Consider the following 6,159-nt stretch of genomic DNA (forward strand, 5'->3'; position numbering starts at 1 on the left):
TCAACCGTGTCGAAAGCCGCAGAGAGGTCGACGGATAGTAGCACTGAGTAGTGGCCATTGGCTTTGGCAGTTAGCAGGTCGTTGGTGAGTTTGAGTAGGGCGGTTTCGGTGGAGTGTAGGGGACGGAAGCCAGATTGTAGGGGATCAAGGAGGTTGTAGTCGGTCAGGTGGGAGCTTAGGCGAATATAGGCTAAGCGCTCAAGGAGTCTGGATGAAAATGGCAGCAGGGAGATGGGTCTAAGGTTGTTTGGGTCGGTGGGATCCAGGGAGTGATTTTTAAGTATGGGAGTGATGTGCGTGTGCTTCAGAGGGGAGGGGAATGTGCCAGTAGAGAGGGAGAGATTAAAGATGTGAGTGAGGGAGCGTAGGATGGAGGAGGAGGTTGATCGTAGGAGTTGTGTGGGGACAGGGTCAAGGGGGCAGGTAGTAAGGCGAGCTTCAGAGAAGACCTTAGTGACCTCTTCAGTGATAACAGGGTCGAAGGAGTGGAGCGTTGAGGGGGTTTTAGCGTGAGGAATGTTGGGCGGGGTGGAGGTCTGGACAGTGGCGAGGTCGAAGGAGAGGAGTGTTGAGAAGTTTTTCATGTGAGGGATGTTAGGTGGGGCGGAAGTCTGAGCAGTGGTGATGTCCCTGCGAATTGTGTCAATCTCGCTTTGGAAGTGGTTATCAATCTCGTGGTCGGTGAGTGAGGTACTGGGTGGAGGTGGGGGTGGAGAGAGCAGAGGGTGGAAGGTGGAAAAGAGCCGGTGAGGGCTGGAGGAGAGGGTGTTGATAAGGGTTACAAAGTAGGCTTGCTTGGCACCATGGAGGGAGGAAGTGTAGGTGAGGAAGGCAGATTTATATCGGGTGAACGCTTGCTGGGATCTGGTTTTGCGCCATAGTCGCTCTAACGCGCGACTGCGCCGCTTGAGGTTTTCGGTATGGTCATTCTGCCAGGGTTGAAGTGGTCAGGGTCTGATATTTTGTGTGGTTAGGGGTGCTAGGGAGTCAACAGAAGCTGACAGTGAGTTGTTATAGATAGTAGTGGCCAGGTCAGGGCAGGACAGGGGAAGGATACTGTCGTAAAGTTGGTCAGCTGCAGAGTGAAAGGGGGCAGTGTTCAGGTTGCGGAGGTTTCAGCTGGTGATGGTTTGACGTTTGGGGGGGTAGGTGTAAGAGGACGAGGATACGTTGAAGGTGATGAGGTTGTGGTCAGAGAGGGGGAAAGGGGTGTTTGTGAGGTTGTGGGGGATGCAGAGATGAGAGAAAACAAGGTCCAGGGTGTTCCCGTCGGAGTGGGTGGAGGACTGTATGCACTGTGCGAGTAAAAAAGAGGAGGTTAGGTGGAGGAGTTGGGATGTGGCCGGGCTATTGATGTTGGTAGGGATGTTGAAGTCTCCAAGGATGATGGTGGGCAGCTCGGAGGACAGAAAGAAGGGTAACCAAGCGGAGAAGTCGTCGAGGAAGCGGGATACGGGTCCAGGGGGACGATAGATTACTGCGATCCTCAGGGGGATTGGAGAGAATAGTCTAGTCAGATGCAGTGGGCCTCAAAGGAGGAGAAGGATAGAGAGGGAGGGTTTGGGAGGACTTGGAAGGTGCTCTGCGGTGACAGGAGCATACCAACCCCACCACCTTTCTGACCGCTGGGTCTGGGTGAGTGGGTCCAGGTGAGACCTCCATAGGAGAGTGCTGCAGGGGAGGTAGAGTCGGTGGTTTGGATCCAGGTTTCGGTGATCGCCAGGAGGTTGAGGGAGCGGGAGACAAAGCTGTCGTGGATGGCGGTAAGTTTGTTGCAAACCGAACGGGCGTTCAGGAGTGCACACGAAAACAGAGGGGTGGTTTTGGGGAGCAGGGGGACCGGTATTAGGTTGAGGGGGTTGCGGCAGTTCATGGAAGTGGAGGAGGACCGGGGTTCGGGGAGATGTCCCCCGCGGTTAGGAGGAGGAGAAGAGTAAGAAAGGTGGCATGGGAGCGGGATGTGCAAGAGCGTGTGATTCCTACCATTGGTGGCGTTCGGGTCAGTGGGAGAGTGGAGTAACAGGAGGAGGTGGTGAGAGCCGTAGAGGGGAGATGGAAGCAGTGAGGGCGCGATGTATAGTTGTTTGGGAGGAGCGGGGGGATAGAGAGAAGATATTTTGGGGACGGAGAAGAGTATGAGGAGGAGGAGTACAGGTGGCATTTTAGGGAGGTAAAGTGGCGGACAGGTGAGGTGGGTGTCTCTCAGGGCGCTTGGTTGTAGATAGTCGGCGTGCAGTGGCGTTGTACCTTTCCGTGACAAGAGTTCTCGTGCTTAGGATCGGGATGGGTAGAGTTCAGATCGGCGAGTTGTGGTCAAGGGTAGTCAAGTTGCAAGTTCCAGTTGTGTCAGACCCAGGTGGAGGGGTGAGGTTTGGCTTGAGGAGGTGCGGGGTGGACGTCCGCAGTGGAATTATTTCCGGGGGTCATCGGATGGGCTTCGTGTCAGGGCAGGGTCGCGCCGGGGTAGGCGATGGTAGGCCTCGCCAGGTAGAGATCATCCGTTGGGCTTGAGGAGATGCGGGGTGGATGTCGAATGGGCTGCGGATCAGGGCTGGGTTGTGCCGGGGTAGGCGATGGTAGGGCTCACCAGGTTGAGATCGTTCGTTGGGCTAGAGGAGATGCGGGGTGGACGTCAGCGGTGGTGGAGGTGTTTCTGGAGGTCATCGGATGGGCTTGGGGTCAGGGCAGGGTTGTGCCGGGGTAGGCGATGGTAGGCCTCTCCAGGCTGGGGTCGTCTGCTGGGTTTGGCGACATGGAAGTAGGCTCACTTCAGGTCGAGATCATCCGCTGGGCTTGAGGAGATGCGGGGTGGACGTCCGCAGTGGAGGTGTTTCCGGGGGTCATCGCATAAACTTCGGGTCAGGGCAGGGTTGTACTGGGGTAGGTGATGGTAGGCCTCACCAGGTCATGATCGTCCTTTGGGCTCAGCAGGTCTGGGCAGGGTTGCGTCGTGGAGGGTGATGGTAGGCCTCACCAGGCTGAGGTCATCTGCTGGGTTCAGCGGCGTGGAAGCAGGCTCGCTTCTGGTCCCTCCGTTGTTATTAGGGCTGCAGCTAACCAACCTTCAAGCTGGTGACAGAGAATTTCAGTCTACACGCCAATCTGTATTGGCCAAAGCAGAAAGACATTTAATTTTGAGGCTTTCCTCATTCTCCTCAGATATTGTACAATCTTTCAATATATTTAACAGCCTTTTATGGCCAGACAAAGCACACATCCTCAACTTTGGATTGACTGAGTTGCACAGAATTGCAAAACATGTTTTTGAGAATCAGTTTGAAGACAAAATTGACCTGTTAGAAGTAGAGTGGGCTGACCTAAAACTCTCCATTCAAAATGGACTCTCTTTTAATGAGACTCTGAAAAGATTGAATCAGCAGAAAGATTCACCACATACTCCCTCTGTTCAATTTCTGTGCCGTACTTCCCCAAACAACCGCCTCATGTGAACATGGGCTTTAGCTACCAAAACAGAGTAAAGACATTCTATCGTTCATCACTGACACTGAAGACTTTGGATGATCTTTTGATGATTGCCGTTAATGGACCACCACTAAAAGATTACAATCCAAACACAGCCATTGATAAGTGGTATTTTTCATCAGAAAGGGGACGTTACACAAGGCTTGGTCCTGCTGTAAAACGAAAACCATAGCAAATCTTGATGTGAAACTGGCTTCCTACTGCTTTTTGGCATCCAAAAAATTTTTTTTTTGGTGTTTTTTTTCTTAATTAAATAGAATGCAATCCACACACAGCCATTGAAGTGGTATTTTGCATCAAAAAGGGTATTACACAAGTCTTGGTCCTGCTGTACAATGAAAACCATTGCAAATCTTGATGTGAAACTGGATTCCTACTGCTTTTTGTCATCCAAAAAATGTTTTTTTCGTGTTTTTTTGTCTTAATTGAATAGAATGCAATCCACACACAGCCACTGAAGTGGTATTTTGCATCAGAAAAAGGGTATTACACAAGTCTTGGTCCTGCTTTACAACACAAACCATGACTGCTCTATTAGCACATCTTTGGTAAAATGTTTACTATTGTTATGCCATGTTTTTTGGCATCTAAATAAGCACTGTTTTGTTTTTTCTTTATGCACTAATAATAAAGCTATGTTATAATTTCAGTTTTTTATATTTTGGACTCTTTATTCTAAAGAAAAATGTAATTTCATAAGCTTTAAGGGGGTGTGGTTGGGAGCAGGGCTGGGGGCTGGATTGGGGGATGAGATGGGGGTGGGGTTGGAGGCGGACCTGGGCAAGGTTGGGTGGGGCAACTGATGGAGAGTAAGGTTTGTGCCTGGCTAGTAGATCTAGACTCGAAATTTTAAGCCCTGGACTAGTGGATGTAAACGGACGATCATTTGTTCACAACCATTAATGTCCGCATCCGTTAACATCCGTTTTTTTGAAAACCCTATTTTTCTTCTGTTAAAAAAAACAGAATGGATGAAAAAACGGATGTAAACAGACAAAAATGGATGTAAACTGACAAAAATGGATGTAAACAGACAACAATGGATGTAAACTGACAAAAATTTATGTAAACGGACAAAAAACGGATGTAAACAGAGGAAAACCAGATGTAAACAGACAAAAACTGGATGTAAACTGATAAAAAACTGACATGAACTCATGAAAAACTGATGTGAACTGATACGTTTTTTCTTAGAAAAAACGTGGCTGAGCTGATGAAAAAAAAAAGGAATGCCCGTGTGAAAGGGGCCTTAGACACTTTTCACACGAGCGTTCCATTTTTTTCATCAGTTCAGCCATGTTTTTTCCAAGAAAAAACAGAGCAGTTTACGTTAGTTTTTCAGCAATTTACATCCGTTTGTCATCAGTTTACATCCGTTTACATCCATTTTTCATCCATTTACATCAGTTTTTGTCCATTTACATCCATTTTTTTCATCTGTTTGCATCAGTTTTTGTCCATGTACATCCGTTTTTCTTCCGTTCACATCAGTTTTTGTCCATTTACATCCGTTTTTCTTCCGTTTCCATCAGTTTTTGTCCATTTACATCCGTTTTTCATTTTTTAACGGAAAAAAAATAGGGATATCTATTGTTAAAAAAAAAACAGATGTTAATGGATGCGGACATTAATGGATGTAAACAGATGATCATCTGTTAAATCCGCTAGTCCATAGAAATACATGGGTGTCCGTTTTTCATCCGTAAATGGACAGATGAAAAATGGACATAAGGAACGCCTGTGTAAAAGGGGCCTTAGGGTGCATGCACAATGGGCTTTAAAAAAATGCTAGTTCCCTTGGCAAAAAAAAAACCACTCATATTGAATGTTTTTGTACAGGATTTTAGAAGCTTCTAGGAGAGTTTAGAAGAATTCAGCCATTTTTTTCTGCCAGAAAATTCTCGGAAACACAAAACAGATGGGTTTTTCTGCCTCTAAATGCTGAGCTTAATATATGCCTCCACGTTCCAATGTGCATGAACACAGGATAACATCGAGCTGCTTCCACAGGCAAAACCTACAGTAGAAGCAGCATTTCTTTTAAGCTACGTTCACACTCACGTTGTGTGCAGGCGGCAGAGAGGCGTTTGGGAAGCATTTTTACCACTTCCCAAATGCCTCGGACAATTCTGCACATTGCAGCACATGGTGCTGTTCTAACGGGAGCGTCAAAATGGATGCCTCTGATCGAGTCAGGAGGCGTTGAAGCCTCCTATTCTAGTCTATGGTGCCGCTGCGCAAACGGCCGGCATTTGCGACGCGGTTGCAACGCGGTTGCGGGGTGTTTGCAGAGCGATAACACCATTTAAACTTCATTATAGGTGTTTGTGGGGTGTTTTTAATGCTCGGCAAACGCCTAGCAACCTCCGCTAAACCGTGCATGCGGCGTTTGCAAAGCGTTTGCCGAGCGTTAAAAAACGCTCCGCAAACGCTGGACCAATGCTTGCCAAACGCTATAGGGGCATTTGGGAAGTGTTGGTAAAACAGTCAAGTGTGAACGAGCCCTTTAGCTAGTGTGCATGGAGCCCCAAAAAATAAATGTCAACCTTACAGACTTTTTTTTTTCCCAACACAAAGAAAAGTACACAGCAGCTTTGAAAGCGGCAATAGAATGAGCGAAGCAATCGTTGGCCTGGTGCAGGGAGGGGCTGTGCTTGATCACACTGAGCAGGCAGA

This window comes from Staurois parvus, unplaced genomic scaffold (assembly GCF_062004578.1).
Source record: "Staurois parvus isolate SC_StPar_1 unplaced genomic scaffold, SC_StPar_1.0 ptg000394l, whole genome shotgun sequence".
Classification (NCBI taxonomy): Eukaryota; Metazoa; Chordata; class Amphibia; order Anura; family Ranidae; genus Staurois; species Staurois parvus.